We start from the raw sequence: 19,730 nt of genomic DNA, 5'->3' as shown, positions 1-19,730 counted from the left end.
TAATTAAATTAGAAGAACAGCGAGAACAAGCTAAGAGAACCCATGCTCATCATCAAGTGCTAATAAAATCCTCTTTCGATTCAAACAAAATGACCAGAGAAAATTTTCAGATGGGAGATTTAGTTTTAAAATGGGATAAGGCTCATGAAGAAAAGGGCAAACATACAAAATTTCAAAATATGTGGCTTGGTCCTTTTCAGATTGTTGAAGTCATAGGTCCATCAACGTTTGTCTTACAGGATCTAACAGGTAGAAGGGATTCTTTACCTATTAATGGTCAAATCCTTAAAAAATATTTTCCATAGAAGATTATTCTTCTATTTTGTAGAATAGTTTTTTTTTTTTTTTTTCTATTTTCTTTTTCATAATAAAACCGGTTGTTAATGGTTACTATCGGTATTCGCGAAAAGACACCAATTCTCTTTCAGATTTTGAGCTTTTCGCTTGTATAAATAGAAAATTTTTGAAAATCTGATCTTTATTATTGACAAATACAGTTAAAAAAAACTTTAGCCTAGATATGATATTAGTTTCAACTTCAAAAATTTGATGAAAGCAACCTTTAGCGAAGGAATTGTTTTATATCAGCACAATGAAAGGTATCAATAACAAAATAAAGATTCTATGTAAAATTGCTGTTTTCAAACTCTATTATTGTCGTCCAGAGCTTTCTTAAGGAAAACAATGATATCCTCCCTGTTAAAGAAAATCGCAGCATTCAGAGGGACAATCCAAGAAACACTATATCTCAAAGAATAAGAGGTCTCATCACGAGCCGGCTTATCATGATCACATATATTATAACTTTGCTGACTTTGCCAAACACTGTCCATCAAAACAGGGCTATGACTCAAGATTATTGAAATCAAAAGACAAGGGGTCTCATCACGAGCCAGCTTGTTCAGCAAAAGTGTAAATTAAGTGAATGACTGTGTCATAATTTGGCTACCAAACCAAGACATTGTTCTTTAAGAATAAAAAAGGAAAAAGTGTCAAAATCCATTTTTCTTTGAGGGTTGTAGATAACTTTAAACAGGATAAAGGATCATTGTTGGGTAACAGGTAACCCTGTCGAGGCTATGGATGCTTGCTGGCAGCAGAGGCTCTACCTACGGCAAATGAGCATATTTTAAGGCTAGCACACAGAGAAGACTTTATTTTATCTTTACATGACCTAGTAATGGCTGATGTAGATACACAGACAAGCTTAAGGAAGCAAACAATTAGAAAAGAAAGAAGTTGAAACAAAATATCATTGATAGAATAAGGCATAATGTACTCTATCTATCCATAACAAAGTTTAGATTTATGAAAATTTTTCTGTTTTAGAAGTTTAAAGAATTCAATAGAAAAGTAGAGATAATTGGTTCTTCCAAGTGAATCGCCATTGTTGTGACCACCAACAACCCCCCTCCTTCTTTAGTATTAGCAATAACGCTAAAGAAGTGGGGACCCTTAGTAAAAATTCCAAAAAGATTTTATAATTTTTTTTTGTATTATACTCCTAAAAAATACATTGCACGGAGAAGAGTCAAGCATTCCTTTATGAGCACATTAAAACAACTGCGAAGAAACAGCGCGAAATTCACTGCATCGCATACATTAAGAAGCGCCCATAAATGAATAATCTTAAGAAATCTCCGATGGCCGATATGCGACATCGCATATCGCAACGTCGCATAAACAGCACACGAATAACTTAACAAATTGCAGCAATCTGCGATCTGTGATCTGCGATGCTGCGATCTGCGATAAAAGCGATGCTGCGATCTGCGATCTGCGATAAAAGCAATCTGCGATCTCGCTATGCTGCGATGCTGCGATCTGCGATCTTGCGATGATGCGATCTGCACGATTCTGCGATACGAGTCGCAGAAATCACCCATCGCAAATTTTCCTCGGCTCAGCATTCAAGAAAAGTTGTCCCTAAACCAAAAAATTGGGCTCACGCCTTAAAGAAAATTAATGAATGTACGCCAAGGTATTCATGAAGGACAGTTTTGTGTTTTTCGAAGAGTCAGTTCACTGTGGGTGTCATGATTTTACACATTCGTAGAACTTAAAGCTTTCATGTCAAAATTTATTATCATTACTTTTTCCTTTGCGTGAACTGCAGGAAACATCTAAGGAAAAAGGGAAAGCGCCAATGCTCGGAGAACAGAGAAGAGATGCCATCATAAACGGATACCGCATGCAACAGAAACGCAGATTTCAGAGTGTTACTGAACAGGTGCTGATATCAATAGGCGATTCGACACTCAAGGTCAAAAAACTCACAAAATCAGCATGTTTACAAAATTCGGAAGCTCATACCCGGTAAAGGAAAAAGCGCTAAAGGCGGAAAATGCACCAGAAAGGCCCAGATCAAAGAACGGAGGCAGTTTTTGATGCGCGATTAGGCTAAGAAAATTGTTCAGAATGCAAAGTCCCTAACTTGCTCAGTCATCCGCGAGTCCGGAAGCCGAGATAGCAAAAGCAGAGGCAGTTTAAGAAGAATCTGGGTTGTTACCAAGCATACACGCAGTAAATTCGCCCAACCAGAAGATGATTCTCAAAAATATCTTCTAGTTTACTAAAAAGTGGTGCCAGCACTTGCCATTTCTATTTTCGTAACTCAAACGAAAGCAGAAGATGACCAGCCAACTCTTCCCAGAAAAAATGTTGCATGCTCGCAGCATTAAGGAGCAAATGCAGAAATAGTTAGAAATTAGATTCAATTTTTAGAAATAAGTTTGCTTAGATAAAGGGCGGTCATTTAAACCGTATCCGAAATTTATGTAATTAAGTTATTTAGTTAGCAGTATTTAAACCCTTCTCATGCATTTAGAGAAGGGTCCAGAAATTTGTCAAAAACTTGTCCTCAGAACATGCACTTCTGCACCCTCAGAGGAGGTTTTAATGAATGGATGGATCGAGATTTATCAATGTTTGCATTTGATATCTGCTACTGATGTTGCACTTTTGTACTCTTGGTAGATATTGGAACAAGGAGAGATAAATCATTGTTGCTTGAAGCTTATGAGTAGGACTTGTCATAAATGGTACTTTTATCTCTTGACCATTTCTGCTTATATTCTTAAAGTGATATACAGTTTTTAGTTGTTTATATTTTATTGCATGAATGTGTGAGTTACCATTTGGCACTTTTGTAGGGTGGAGTCATTTATTTATGTTTGATATATGAATAACTTATTATGCGACATGCTGTTCATAACTATTTTGCCTAACTTTTTATGCAAAGTGGTTCATCTTAATTGATTTCCATTCTTATGATAGCTGAATGATCTTTATTACTAGTTATTGTTTGAAATCTCTTTAGATCGCATAATAGAAGAAATACACCCCGGGTTAGCATAGATTAGATGTGCTGTTTTCATTAGATTACAATAGCATAGAATTAGATTAAAGTAGCTTAGATTAGAACTCTTAGATCAGCATCATCCAACTTTGCACACACACACACACCCTTAGATTGGGAAACTGGTCCCATTATCCACAGTCGGACCCGCTATACCAAACAGATAAGGAGCTGCCAACCAAGGTCTGGACCGGGTGGGTATCCCCCTTGTTGTCGACCTGATTTTCGGGCCTTTCAACAAGCTCTCAAACATGCCATGTGTTCCACTCCCGTATTAGCACTACCCGACTTCACCAAATCATTTTTGATTGAATGTGATGCTTCAAGTACAAGTATTGGGGCGGTCTTAATGCAGGAAGGTCCACCCTTGGACTTCACTAGCCAACAACTAAGTGGGACAAATCTTGGACAATCTACCTATGAGAAGGAGATGATGGCCATCTTACATGCAGTGGATACCTGGCGACCATACTTATTGGGGCGGTGTTTCCAAATCCACACAGACCATCAAAGCCTTAAATATTTTTTGGAGCAACGCCTATCCTCACCACAAGAAAATAAATGGCTCACCAAAATGTTGGGATATGATTATGAGATAATTTACAAGAAAGGGCACGAAAATGTCATAACAGATGCTTTATCACACCAATTTGAGGAGGAAAGCACCCTGCTCGAAATCTCCCTTCCCATTCTATAATGGATTGAAGAGGCTCGCAAGGAACAGTTTTCACATCCTTTGCTCTCCCAACTCATTAATAAATTGCAGGCAGATCCAAATCCCACAGTGAGATACTCTTGGTAGGATGAGATTCTTCGCTACAAGGACAGAGTAGTGATATCACCAACATCCACCCTCAAAAGTTTCATTTTGGCGGAGTTGCATTCATCTCCCACTACAAGCCATTTAGGCTTTCAGAAGACTTATACTCGCACTCTACGTTCATTCTTTTGGATAGGAATGAAAAAGGACATTCTTACTTTTGTAGTTGAGTGTGATGTGTGTCAGCGCCACAAAGGAGAAATAGTCAAATCCCTAGGATAATTACAGCCATTGCCCATCCCGACCTCAATCTGGACGGAGGTTTCTATGGACTTCATTATGAGTCTTCCAAAGTCAGGCAACAAGTTAGTTATCATGGTGGTTGTGGACAGACTTTCTAAGTATGCTCATTTTTGTGCCCTACCCCACCCTTTTAGACCAGCTTTGGTGGCTCAATCTTTCATGGACCAGATCTTCAAATTGCATGGCATTCCCACTTCCATTGTGTCTGATCGTGACTAGATCTTTACCAGTAACTTTTGGCAGGAACTCTTCAGGCTACAAGGTACACAACTACAACTTAGTACTTCCTATCATCCCCAAACTGATGGTCAAACTGAAGTAGTCAACAAATGTCTGGAGACCTACCTTAGGTGTTTCACTTCAGAAAATCAACATCTATGGGTATAGTGGTTACCTCTAGCCAAATGGTGGTATAACACTAACTATCATGCCACCACCAAAATGACCCCACATGAAGCAGTTTATGTTCAACTCCCTCCTTCACCTACTTCTTATATCCAAGGATGCTCGAAGGTACAAGCAGTGGATCAACTCCTACAGAAACGCACAACCATGTTGGCCCACCTCAGAGAGAATCTCCATCAAGCTCAAAACCGAATGAAGCAACAGGCAGATCAGCATCATTCAGCACACAAATTTCAAGAAGGGGATCAGGTATTCTTGAGGCTGCAACCATATAAGCAAACATCACTCAAAGACAAGGGTTGTTAGAAATTATCTCCAAAATTCTATGGACCATATCAAGTACTTCAGCGCATCGGAGAAGTAGCCTACAAAAATCCATCTAGTCTTCCATGTCCCATGCCTCAAGAAAGTGGTTGGGAACCATTGCCAAATTCAAACCAGTCTACCAGAATTGGATGAAAAAGGTTCAACCTGGCTCCAACCTAAACAGGTTCTTGACACACGAGAACGACACCTCCGCGGCCGCATGATCAAGGAAATCCTCGTCAAGTGGAAATACTCCCCCCCAGAAGATGCGACCTGGGAACCATCCACTGTCCTTCAACAGTTTCTACAGCTTTAGCCTTGAGGACAAGGCTATTTTTATGGGGGAGGGCATGTTAGGGTCTAACCCTAACCCCCTTATTTATGTAATAGGGTCAAACCATAGTTATAGTTAGTTAAAGAGTCAATAAAGCCCATATTAATAATTGTAAGTGGTTGACCCACATTTAAGGAAGGGACCACAGTTAGTCGCAAATGGGCCATGGTATTAGATAGATGGTATTAATAAGAACCATGGTACTAACCCATGGTATCGTATGTATGAATCCTATATAAAAGATAGAGACTCCCCTTGAGGAGCGTCATGTCTTATTTTGTGATCGAGCCCAGCTCTATTGGAGGTTGCCCCCTCGAAGAGGAAAGTGAACATTGCTTTCCTTTCTGAATAATAAAATACATGTTGTTATTTCACATTGTTCTTTGTTCTGGGTATATTTCTTCACATATTTGGTATTTTGGTATCTTCTCGCAAGTCAAGAGCATAACATTATTCTTCCATTATCCACCTTTCCCAAGCTCCATTCCACCTTCTAGACCACTTCCTAAGCTTTTGGCCTGCTTTTCTTAATAAAACAGGGGATCCTGTAGACATCCTATCGGAACTAGTACTTACTATAGGAAAAGTTGTAGTGGCCTATTTTGAGCCCGAATCAAGAAAAATCATCACTAGAAGTCAGGATTAGGCCCCTACATTCCCTCCAATCCATCTAAACCATTGTACTCCTTTTCCTCCACACCTGTATTCCCTGCCAAAGAACCAAGCAAGATTAGCATTTACATTTTTCAAGTAAAAAGATAAAATGGAAAAAGTTATTTTATATTTACCCATCCACTTAGTAGTTAGCACTCTCTAGATCAGATTCCATGCTCAGTTAGTTTAAATCATCACATGTGATAAATAGGGTTAAGTTAGGTTTCTTTTACATTTAGTTCATGATCTTTACACAATTAGAATATGTTTCGCTCCTTGTACTTTTTTCTTGCAATAGGTTAGGGTTTCCATTTCAGTTCATTTTATGCAATTAGTTTAGGGTTTGATTTCAGTACATGCACTCCATTACATCATGACAACAAAGGAGATACATTGTATGCTGCACAGATAGTGTTGATACCTCTTAATCTCGTACGAACCCCGAGTTGATAATTTAAAATTGGTAGCCTTGGGAGTTGCAACATTCTTGTTGCAATACCATCGCTCATCACTTTTTGGCGCCGTCATTGGGGAGGTGTCAAAGTATGCAGTTTTTTCTTCCCTAGTTGATTCATTTATTTTTACTTTTTGGAAAAAAATAAATAAATAAATTACTTTAGGAATATTTCATTTCAAAAATAAAGAAGTGCATTCCATTAGTGTTTCCATTCAATCATAAAAAGAAAAAATTCTCCAACACCAACCCACCCCCCTATTTCATCATGTGGTATAGTAAGAGCCACATTAGCATCCACTTTTGCAGGTACAATAAGAAGATATGAAAAAGAATGTAGAAGAAATGGATGGAGATGATGAAAATGAGGAATATCCTCTCGGATTTCCTAAAGATATTGATGTTAATGTGCACCTGAAGAACATCGCTCCATATTTTCTTCTAAAATTTCATCGTCTAAGGTTATGGGATCCGGAAACCTTTCCCTTTGAATTTGAAATTGTTTGTAGATCTTATGGTTACTTATTGAAAGCTCAAAAATTGAGGTTTTTTCCGTCTACATTGAAGGATAGAGCTCTTAAATGGTTCATGAGTTTAGGGAGTAATTCAATAAGATCATGGAATGATATGCAAAATATATTCCTAGAAAAAAATAAAGATCATGAGCTTAAAGAAGAAACCTTCAGGATGAATCAAAGAGAAGATGAGAGTCTAGAGGATTTGAGAGAGAGGCTCATGTATAATGTTAAGAGGGAAAAACTACATCATTTAGGATCCGACACACTAAAAACCCTCCTACTTGGAACAATTGGGGATGAATGGATTGATTTCCTTTATCTCATGAGTATAGGTGATGTATACCGATTATCATTTGAAGAAATTTGTGAAATATGCAAACACATATCAAGAGGAAGGGTAAGAGCAGGTAAATCGGCATCAAGATCGGTAAGTCAAGCTAAACTTAGAAATTCATTTGATGATTTTAAAATAGAAATTCTAAGAAATCTAACCAAACAAGTAGAAATGTTAAGAATGCAAGATGAAGAAAAAGAAGATGTTGATATTTGTGTTGTCCATGCATAAGCACATGATGTTAAACATTGTCCATCATTACCAAGGTTGAAGGAAGTTTACCAAGAGGACAATGGAGCAAGTCAATTGCCAATGCAGCTATGTTATGTAGCTCAAAGAGGACCATGGCAGCCTATTCAACCTATTATAGTGCAAGGGCCTAATTCACAATTTCAATCTTATGCGCATCCATCTCAAAGTAATTGGAACACACCCTTTCCTTGGCAACATTAGCCATCTCAACCCCAAAACCAATTTTAGCAACAAGGTTGGCAAGGAACTTCTGGGAGTCATCCACAATATCCTCAATATTTTTTTCAATATCCTCCATACCCAACTCCATGTAATCCCTACCATCCACCTCCACCACAACCACAACCCCAATCACATCGATCTCAAATATCCACTCCCACTCAACTACTTGTGCCACAATTTCCAAACCCACACATTGAAGTAGCTCAGCCCACTTATCATGTTGAGGTACAACACTTCCAAACATCTCCTCTTGAGCTAAATGGTATTCACCATAGCTCAGGAAGAGTATTGCAAAAAAAAATTCTCTTGATATTGTTGAAGGACCACATCCAAAAGAAGAAGATTCAAATGAGAATACCAAAGGACCATGGGTTTCATTTGATGAAGAGCATACATAAAAATCATAGATTGAGAAAGCTCCCTCCTGGTTATCATCAAATCCTCCTTGTGTTCAAGAGAACAACCAACAAAAAAGGAAGATTTGAAGGTCATTGGAAGAAGAATACATCGAAGATGATCGAAATCAGCAAGTGAACCAGGGGCATCACAACTATATTGAAATATGGTTCCAAACAGTCACTAAGTCGCAGCAATACTATCTTCTTCAATCATGCTTGATATCATCAAAGTCAAAGAATTTTATCACTCAAATTTAGGTACATGTCAAAGCATACATTTCAAGCCTAGACATTAGTTTCTATATCATCTGGATGTGCACATGGCTCCATTGGAAGTATTCTTATACTTGAAAGTGATTTTGTTTTTCAAGTAGGGAAGTGTAGAAAGAAAATTTGAAAAATAAGAGAAAAATATTCTCAGGTGAAAACCTCCTTTGAGGTGCCTCAAATTGGCTCATTGATTTAAAACCTCCATGAGACAGTCAATGGGTTGGAAAAAAAGAGAAAAACGGATAAAAAGAAAAGATCCTAGGTGAAAACCTCATTTGAGGTGCCTAGGCATACCTACTAGTTGAAAACCTCCTTGAGGCGGCTAGTAGACCTAGAAGAAAAAAAGAAAAAAAAAATAAAAAGAACTTTGCTCCATGTATCTCTCTAATGAATACATGTACTCTCCAACATCTCCAAGCAACAAAAACAAGTTGGTACCAAATGAAAAATTGGTCAAGCCTAGTCAAAATAAGTCAAATTTTTACTTTCTCCTCCTTTGCTCAAATGCTCCAGCAAGGCCAAGGCCATGGCAATCCATCACCCTCATCTATTTCCACCATCCACCCATAATTCTAAAGCTTTTCCCATTCAGTTTCCTTGTAGTCCTGAATTACTACAAGATCTCTAGATGAAATAGAAATACATAGAGAAAAACACTATTTTTGCTATATCTTGCAAAACATGCATCCATTTGCCAAACATTTTCAGGGGGAGATGCATATTGTTACATAGTGATTTGTCACTAATCCTGTATCCGCTAATCTTGGATAAAGTCAGTCCTTGAGCAACATCTCATTCTGTGTCATACCTCAAACAAATGTGTCCACATCTTCCCAATCAATCAAGAAGATTAACAAATGCTCTTTAATCCTGAAGATTGCCCCTTTTTACCCATGTTTCAAGATCATCACAACTAAGCCCCATTCTTCCTATGATGATTTTCTATAGTGAACTAGAATGTCGTGACGTCATCACAGGGGTACATCTATTCCTTGTGATGGTTGAATTTTATGGCTCGTTGCAAGCCCTCAAGGTATTTCTTGCGACGATAACTCTGAATGCACTATTGCCCCGTGACGTCGTCTCTGAGTCCCAATGTTTAACTCACGATGACCCAGATATGACGAATTAGTTCAAAAAAAAGCTTTTGGGTTGTTCTATAACTGGTTGTTGGGTCAAGGAAGTTCGCTTTTCCTCCTCTGGGATGGTGGTTCCACCTTTTTGGAAACCTCCCTTGAGGATAAGCTCCCTCTCCCTCATTTATGGAGGCTCTTCCTCTTATAAAAGTAGTCCCCATTGCTATGATCAGCTAGTTTTTGGTTTGAAGCAAATTAGCTAGTTTTGGTGTGAGATTGATAGTTTGTAGTGTGAATTATTGACAATCTAGCAATCGGTTGTGGATTGATTTAGCCTTGTACTAGTGCTTTTGAGTAAGAGAGAGTGTTATCAACCTTTTGGGAGACCCTTTTGAGAGTGAATTCTTGAAGAAACATACTAGCTGGACCCTTCGAGGAAGCTTGTGACATCAAAGCTTGGTTGTAAGCTTTGATTTTATTTATTTTAATACAATTAATGGTGATTTCCTATGTCATGTGGAAAATATACTTGATAGCTTATGGTTCCTTGACTCTATAGGTGAATAGATCATTGTTGTGCTTTGTTATGTGTTTTGTTGTTCTCTTGTGTTGTTTCAGGTGAAGTTCTCATCGAGGAAAAGGAAACGATAGCTAAAGCGGTACAACAAAAGCTCCATCAAACACCGGTTTGAGGTAGTCTCTTTCAACAATGACTGTTTAAGGAAATTAGCTGTTGTTTTGTCTTTCTGTGACTAGACCCACTCTAGGGAAAGAGGGGTTATGTTTGTCCGTAGAGGGAACAAACATGTCTTTTTCGAACTCTCTAAACATGAAAAAGACTTCGAGTTTTACCTATGTCAGACTCATTAAAACATGTTGACATTGGACTCATCACCATGATGAGACCCGAGCTTCTCCTCCCTAGGGCTCATTAAAATTTAACTAGTCTGGATTTATCTGAAGGATGAACTTATATCACAAGCATATGTTATCCCCTTCAAGCTTGTTTTTCAAAAATAATTGGGATACTCACCAGCAATGGTGGGGGAAAAAATTTGGAAATATTCCATTGGTTACCTACGGTAGCTAGTCTCTCTTAACATCGACACTTTTTCCTCTTGCCGGGTTTGGGATATCCTCACATCACCATTGGCCTTCTGGGATTTGGGTTTTTCATCTTGCCTCATTCCATTTGATCCTTGTAGTCTCAGCCGAACCTTCGATCCCTTGGTATCAAAATGCTGCCGCATTCTGGAGTCATGTTGCTGATATGTTCAAGAGTCTAATCCTTCTATATTTTGCATCCTTACGCCCTCCTCTGATTCTGTTTCACCCATATTCATCTTGTTCCTTTTCTCGTGTCATTTATGTGGGAAACATTATGGCCCTCCTGCGATAGATCGCTTCCTATCGACATCAACTCATTATCCAGGAAGTTGATCTAGAGATTCCTTTCGGTACCTTGGAGCTTACATGCCTCAATGGAAAGTTCTTCACACTCGACGATAGGCTTGCACTATTGGTCTTAGATCGGGTGATTCTGTAAGTGTTCGACTCCAGATCATTTTTCACACTTTTTGGATTGTACAGACAGTACCTTGAGAACCATTGACATTACTGGTGGTTTCTCTTGTGCTTGTTCATAGTTTATATCATTGACCGGTAATCAAGTGATTTTCTAGTATGCTCGACTTCAGCACATCTATTCGCATATTAGAAATTGTACTATGATCAGTTGGGATTCAAGACCCCAGACTAAGATTACATAAGTTCGGGTTGGCTGGATTGGTTCGTGATTGCATACATGACTCTTTAATTGGGTGGCTACGACCATACCTAAGTCTTTCTGGATGGCTGCGACCATACCTATATTTTTATATGGTCTTATCGACTGGATGGCTACGTCCATACCGCAGGCCAATTCTATTTTGTCTTTTGGATGGCTATGCCCATGCCTAGACTACATGTATTTCTTTCACTATTAGAGATATCAGTTATACTTGCGCCTGCAGGTCCTCAGTAATGGTGTTCCCGTTTGGTTATGATTTAGTAAATCATTTCACCCCTCCCACACTCTCAGCCTTTATGCTTTAGGGGGCATCTGTTACATAGTAATTTGTCACTGACCTTGTATCCCCTGATCTCAGATAAAGTCAGTCCTTGAGTGACATCTCATTTTGTGTCATACCTCAAACAAATGTGTCCACATCTTCCCTATCATTCTAGAAGATTAACAAATGCTCTTTAATCCTAAAGATTTCCCATTTTTACCCATGTTTCAAGATCATCACAAGTAAACCCCATTCTACCTGCGACAATTTTCTGTAATGAACTAGAACATCGTGACATCATCGCATGGGTACATCTGTTCCCTATGATGGTCGTATTTTAGGGCTCGTTGCAAGTCCTCAAGGTATTTCTTGCGAAGATAACTCTAAATGCACTATTTCCCCATGACGTTATCTCTAAGTCCCAGTGTTTGACTCACGATGACCCAGATATGGCGAATTAGTTCAAACAAAAAGCTTCTGGGTGGTTTTGGAACTCGTTGTTGGGTCGAGGAAGTTTGTTTTTCCTCCTCTGGGATGGTGGTTCCGCCTTTTTGGAAACCTCCCTTGAGGATAAGCTCCCTCTCCCTCATTTATCGAGGCTCCTCCTCTTATAAAAGTAGTCCTCATTGCTATGATCAGCTAGTTTTTGGTTTGGAGCAAATTAGCTAGTTTTGGTGTGAGATTGATAGTTTGCAGTGTCAATTATTGACAATCTAGCAATTGGTTGTGGATTGCTTTAGCCTTGTACTAGTGATTTTGAGTGAGAGAGAGAGTTATCAACCTTTTGGGAGACCCTTTTGGGAGTGAATGCTTTAATAAACATATTGGCTGGACCCTTCGAGGAAGCTTGCGACGTTAAGGCTTGGTTGTATGTTTTGCTTTTATTCATTTTAATACAATCAATGGTGATTTCCTATGTCATGTGTAAAATATACTTGATAGCTTGTGGTTCCTTGAATTTGTAGGTCAATAGATCATTGTTGTGCTTTGTTATGTGTTTTTTTTTCTCTTTTGTTGTTTTAGGTGAATTGCTCATCGAGGAAAAGGAAACGATAGCTGAAGCGGTACAACAAAATCTCCATTGAACACCGGTTTGAGATAGGCTCTTTCAACAATGACTGTTTAAGGAAATTAGCTGTTGTTTTGTCTTGCTGTGACTAGATCCACTCTAGGGATAGAGGGGTTGCCTCTGTCCATAGAGGGAACATTACTTATATCACACATATGGGTGATGGTAACCTGATCAAGCAATTTCAGCACATTCCAGTGCACGGTTTCCTAGAAATCAACCTCCATCACCTACAAACATTTTTGAATTTTATCAATATCTATGCATACATTTAAAAATTTTATTGATGGGGAGATGCATATGGATGATGGTAACATGCCCAAGAAATTTCGGCAAATTCCAATGCCCAATTTCCAATAAATTGGCATCCATCGCCTTCAACCATTTTCTGTTTTTCTCAAGATTCATGCATCCATTCGCCAATATTTTTTGATGGGGAGGTTCATAATGATTATGGCAACATGATTAGAAAATTTTAGCTCAATTTATTCTACCATTTGGGAGATAGGGAAAAAACAAGTCTGTTAGAAGAGGTTGTCCTGAATTACTACAGGATCTCTACAGGAAGTTCTAAATTACTACAGGATCTCTACAGGAAGGCCAAGAAGAAGCTACAAGAGGCAATATGATGGAGAAATGGGTCAAAGGTCAGATATTCTTTAAGGAAGGTTGATATAGGTCCCCCAACACTTTCACATCAACAAGAAGACAACCCATCAACAAAATGAGATCAACAAAAAAGAAAAAGGCAGTCAAGAAGATGTACCTGAGTCGTTAGCAACACAACATCAACTCAATAGTACAATGCATGTCTCACCAACAACCATCAGGTAGGCACAGGTATGCAATATTATTGAACTCTTCTCTTGAGCATATTATAGTTATAAATTTGTTGTCAATGCATGAGAGATGAGGTTTTATAAGCTAAGGATGGTTCAGCAGTCTCAGATGCCTTCAACTAGTCAATTGCAACTAACTCCTGCACTCAGGCAATTTTGAAAAGTCAAATTATAAAGGGTGATGATTTCAAGGAATGAGGATGGTAGTTAAAAGAAGAATTTTTTGCAAAGGCCAAGTCACCACAACACTCCAAGCCCTCCATCCACTTCATATTCATTATCTATCCATCATTCATCCATCCCATTTCATAATTTCAAGAAAAAACCCGACACTCTTTCTCACCCTAAAAAATATTTGAAAAAACAAATAGATCATCCTCTCCATTTTCACAAATGTACACTACTCTCTGAGCCCTAGCATCATCCTCCAAACCCTCTACATCATTTCTCATCACTACCATACAGTTAAAATACTTTGAAAGAGAAGGAATGGTTGCTATAAGAAGGAAGAAAGGAACAAATGGTGCTAAAACAAAAAAACGACAGTACCTAAGACAAACCTAATCAAAATAGAAAACTTCAAGGCCATTAGGCAATCATCTAGGCCACAAGAGAGAAGAATAAGGCAACAAAAGGAAATGAGGCATTCTCCATCAAAACAGAACTCAAAATGCAGTGATAAAAATAGGCTTTCTAAGAGGTCCCTAATTTATTTCTAGATTTTTTCCAAGGCCTAAAATATGGGAGAAATGCATGGAAGTCAAGTTAAGGGCCTGCCCTAACCTCAGACTATCATTTATGCTCAAAACAAATTTCCTATAATTTTAATAGGGTTTCCTATAGTTTTCACAGGAATTACTACAAGATGTCCTAGTTCTCATCTAAAGGAATCTTCAAGGTTTTAGAGGTGCCAAAATGGTGGAACAAGGTAGTAGAAAGTTGATAATGATGTGGAAGACCTTGCCAAATTGAAAAATATTCAAGAACCCATCTTGAATAAGGGGAAGAAGGAAAGCTAATGGTCTTAAGAAATATTGATTTTTCTATGCACAAATAGATTTTTGGGCTTGTCCTTACATAACCTACAACCAAGATTCTCAAGAGAAAGGATTGAGGGGTGCACAAGAGAGAGGCCACTAGGGCCATGAATGAGGCACAATGAGGTCACTGAGTTGCTCAAAGGATGAGCAACACTTTTAGCAGGGGGGTATGATGGGCCTCTAAATTAGAGATAAATTAAGGCCCATGCCTCTAAATTAAACATAAATTAAGGATTATGACCATCCTTCAGCACATTAAACCTCTCTTTTTACATTAGATAATGTATTTTTAACTTTAATATATTCATTAGGAAGGTTTATGAATAATTGCATATTTGTGCCTAATATTATTTATTTTTGTGGAATATTATGAGAATATTGGGCAAATTATGAAGATTTGGAGGAGGAGATAATTTAATGACTTTCTTCCTACTATAGGAGGATCAATATTAAATAATAAATCAACAAGATTATGGAATTATGGCATAGATTGTGGAACTCCAATCATTGAGAAAATCTAGGAATGTGTTACGTGCCATTTAATGCAGATTCCTAGCATTGGGAACCAGATCCACTAATCAAGGGATTTTGGTGGGGAAAGCTTCCTCCTTTCAAGGGGAATGATTCCTAATCATTTTGTATAAGTACCAAGTTGAATTTTCCTCTAGAGAGAGATTTTGATTAGTCTTTTTGTGGAGAGAACTCGTATTTTTGGAGCTACATTGTATTTTGTTGCAGTGATGTAATTGTATTGATGAAAATATTGAAGATTGGTGTCATGTTCAGCTTCTAAATCTTGTTCTCCTCCATAGGTCTCTAATTTTCCTTGGGCTTGGACATCCCAGGAGGCTCAGATCCCTTTTGTATCATTTTTTTTATTCTTTCGCTTCTTATTCACATGCATCTCTTGTTTTTGTTTCTTCCTATTGTTGCATTTAGTATTAATGATTTATTGGTGTAGGATTGGATTAAATGGTCGATGTAAGTTCCTTTGTAGGATAAAAAGCATCATTCAATCCTTGGAAAATCTTTGGAACTTTGTAGTAATCATTGAGTTACTTAGATTAGTCTTCTTATTCCCAAATCTAGATTTATGGAACTCCTTTTTAGCAAAGAACAATAAATTTATGTTATTTTTTAGAGCATGCTAACGATGTTCAATAGAGTTGGTTCCACTTGCATTAGATCACAAAAGCATTCTATTTAATAAAAAAAATTACCCCATTGAATTTTTACTTGATTAGGTTAGGCATTTGATAGATTTATTAGCTCACTGGTTCTCGAATTTTGGATTTTTAGACTAAGTAATTTTCCCTTATTTAATAAATATTACCCATGTATAGATGAATTTGTGGATAGGTGCAGACAAAAATGTGTGTTGTTGTAGGAGCTTCTACGTTGTAGGGAGACCTCATCTTGTTCACCTCATTCAAGCCTCATCCACCCATGTCGCCAAAGCAAAAATCGTCATTTCCATTGATCAAATCTATCCATCTTGAAGCCCTTGCTTGAGTTCTACGTTGTGTCCAAACCTCCATGACTTATTATTCCATTATCCACCTTTCCCAAGCTCCATTCCACCCTCTAGACCACTTCCTAAGCTTTCGGCCTGCTTTTTGTAATAAAACGGGGATCCTGTAGACATCCTATAGGAACTAGTACTTCCTGTAGACATCCTATAGGAAAACTTGTAGTGACATGTTTTGAGACCGAATTAAGAAAAATCATCACTAGACTCTAGGATTAGGCCCCTACTTGCCCTCCAAGATGTCTGAACCATTTTACTCCTTTTCCTCCACACCTGTCTCCCCTGCCAAAGAACCAAGCAAGATTAGCATTTACATTTTTCAAGCAAAACGATAAAAAGGAAAAAGTTATTTTATATTTACTCATGCACACAATAGTAAGAACTCTCTATATCAGATTCCATGCTGAGTTAGTTTAAATCATCACATGTGATAAATAGGGTTAAGTTAGGTTTCTTTTACATTTAGTTCATGATCTTTATGCAATTAGAATATGTTTCTTTCCTTGTACTTTATTTCTTGCAATAGGTTAGGGTTTTCATTTCAGTTCATTTTCTACAATTAGTTTAGGGTTTGATTTCAGTACATGCACTCCATTACATCATGACAACAAAGGAAGGACACATTGTATGCTATGCATATAGTGTTGATACCTCTTAAGTTTTTATGAACCCCAGGTTGATAATTTAAAGTTGATATCCTTGGGAGTTGCAACATTCTTGTTGCAATACCGAGGCTCATCACACATATCTCTCTCTCTTCATTTGATTGGGTGTACATATTCTTGGGCATCTTCTCTCCTCCACACGTGCGAAGGACAAGTCTGTAATATTTCCTTTTATGCGTTGAACGAATTGTAGAAGGGTTGACTAGTGTTGACAGGGCAACAATTGACCTTGTTTAACTGCGATTTTCCTTGGATAAATTCTTTTTGGGAAGTTCGTGTTGGATACCTATACCAATAGGTTTCATATTTCATGATTGGCAAATTCCAGAGCCAAATATGCTCTGCTTTGATGGTACAAAGCTCCCATATTTCCAAGAAGACAAGGTATGTAAATAGTTTCATGTTCTCTCAAAGTTTGATGGATGGTCCAATAGTCTAATCTGGATCATGCCATGTTTTAAATTTTAGTTGTAGAATAGAGAAAGAAGTCTGTCCAAACTGCTTAATCTTGGCAGACAAGTAGCTTAGGTAGAGAAGTAAGGTTCCCAACTGCTTAATCTGGGACCTTGGAAGCAATAAGGGCAGCATTAGATAGAAAATCAAAGGAAAAAGCCAAAGGAAAAGAAAAGGCACACAAAGGGTCTGCAAGTCTAAGTGCACCCTCCAAGAAGAAACAAAAAATGCTAGGCAAGTAGATGGGTAGGCAGATGGGGTTGCAGAAGTGTCATTCATTACAATGGAATGTGTGTTGGCCCATGTTCACAAAGCAAAATCAATGAATTGAGAAGGTGTTCTTCTCCATCAGATGGCAGCAAAGCAAAGAAGCATGTCTAACCTCCCTTCTTTCCCTTTTCCCATTTGTTACTAACATCCCCTCATCAGTTGAGATGCATGGAAAAATTTATGGTTTCATGGTTGTTCTTGTTCACTTAAAAGCCACATTTCTTGTCTAAAAATCTTTTCATTTTGATCTACTCCCTAAACTAAGTGATTTTCAAATAAACTTAGTGATATTTCCCCTCATCCACCCATTTCATCCATATTAACCACTAACTCTATTATCTAAATCCCCTATAGTCCCTTTTCCCTACTATAATAACACTATGGTGTATAAATCCCAGCATTATCTAAATATCCTCCCTTGGCACTATAGCTAAATAAGTTGTTTAGGGAGACTGTGGTCCAACTGGGACTATGGTCAACCCTGTGATGGGATTGCTTTAACCTTTGGTTGGAGTGATAACCTTTCCCCTAAGCCCTTACCTTCCTTCTGCTAAAAAATGCCACAGAAAACCCTTTTCCCCCTGCTAAGCCCACTCCTAAACCCCTTTTCCCTTATAAAACCCTTGAAAAACCCAAAAAACCCCAAAAACTCACGAAAACCCACAATCCTAAAGTTTTCCGCCGAAGGTATTTAATTGAATATTTAAATAAACCGGCGGGACCCCCCCAACCTGCGCGATCCGTCGGAGGACCCGCCAGCCGTCCGATCTATGCCGCCCAGATCTAACGGTGGGCGGTCATTTTCACCCCCCGACCTGCCGACCTTTAGCGTCCGGGGAAAGTGGTTTTGGGCGCCGTACCCTGGACGCGTGTCAAACGCTGGGGTTGTTCGGAGCCCCCCTCCCCAATACCACTTATCAGCAAAGGCGGTGCGGGGAACCCGCTTACCACCATCCCGTTACCGCCTCCCCCTTGCGTCATGCTTGCGTCATCCTGACGTAGCGCCCTCCCCCGCCCCTGCGCCGTGTGGCCCTCCACGTAACCCTGCCACCTTATCCACCAGCCACCGTGTCCTGACACCCTGGCCGACACCTCAGCAGCCATGTCACCTCCGTACCCGGGGCCCCACCATGACGTCATGCTGACGTCATCGGCGGAAAAGCGCCAATTGCACGTTTTGTCCAAATTCGTCGTTATAAACGACCAAATTAGCCGTTTGCGGTCATTTTCACGCGCAAAAGACGTAGCCATTGTCAACCAGCTGCCGCGAAAATTTGTTTCCAGCCATCAAATTCAAGTTTCAGACCGCTACAAGTCAAGAATTCAGCTGCCTTAAGCCTTCACGGTCCAGCCCGCAGGCTTTCAAGCTCGTTTGTCCAGGTATTCACCGTAAAGCTTACTTTTCACCCATGCATTCCTTTTCTCTGTAAAATTGCCATTAAAACACCTGTAGAAGTCCACATAAACTCTGCACCTACTACCTAAAACAAGCTAAGCTGACCTATTGATCCCCAGAACCACAAATTCAGCATCAAAGCAGTCAATTCGCGGGCCAGAAACTGTAAAATTCTCCTCGAGGTGCTCGGCATTGTTCCCTTTTTCCGAGTACAGGCCAGCTTCAATCTCTGACAAAGGAAACCTCATACTCTCTGCAACTTACCATTAGCGATTCACATCCCTGTGAATTTGCAGCAAACTGCAGAAGCCAGCCTGCATTTTTTCACTGAGAAAAACTCCTCAGACTGTGTCTGCATTTGACCTATCACTGAAACTCTTAAAGAAACTTCCCAAACCATTGCCATTACCTATTCAATTTCAGATTATATCATGGCAGCCTCTGCATCCTCATCCCTCAGTGTTGCTCCATTAAATCCACCCAATAAAGAGCTGGAGGCCTTGGCATTTGCTGACAAGGACTATCTTATTGAAGACTTTGAGGGTAGCAGGGACTTCTTGCAGACCTTCACTCAACTAAGAGAGGACTATAAGGATGGTCATGGTACACATGGGATATGGGAGTCAAACCTACCATATTACTGTCTCCCAGCTGTAAATGTCTTCCCAGAAATCATTCACCTATGTGCTGAAAACTATGATGTGCAGCACAGAGCTATTAGCACTCCATCTGGGAGGATCCTTTTCTACATTAATGCTGAGTCCATTAACAAAAT

At 38.9% G+C, this 19,730-nt stretch overlaps 1 pseudogene; it reads right to left on the bottom strand.

Annotated features, from left to right (window-relative positions):
- The window catches only part of LOC149179052 (putative histone-arginine methyltransferase CARM1 pseudogene), a 54,883-nt pseudogene extending 36,184 nt beyond the window's left edge, over nucleotides 1–18,699 (bottom strand).
- Between the last annotated feature and the right edge of the window lie 1,031 nt (nucleotides 18,700–19,730).

Source organism: Pinus tabuliformis, chromosome 4_1, assembly GCF_031772625.1.
Source record: "Pinus tabuliformis cultivar Carrire ecotype Pingquan chromosome 4_1, CPIR1, whole genome shotgun sequence".
Lineage (NCBI taxonomy): Eukaryota > Viridiplantae > Streptophyta > Pinopsida > Pinales > Pinaceae > Pinus > Pinus tabuliformis.
This window is presented reverse-complemented; position numbering and strand designations above follow the sequence as displayed.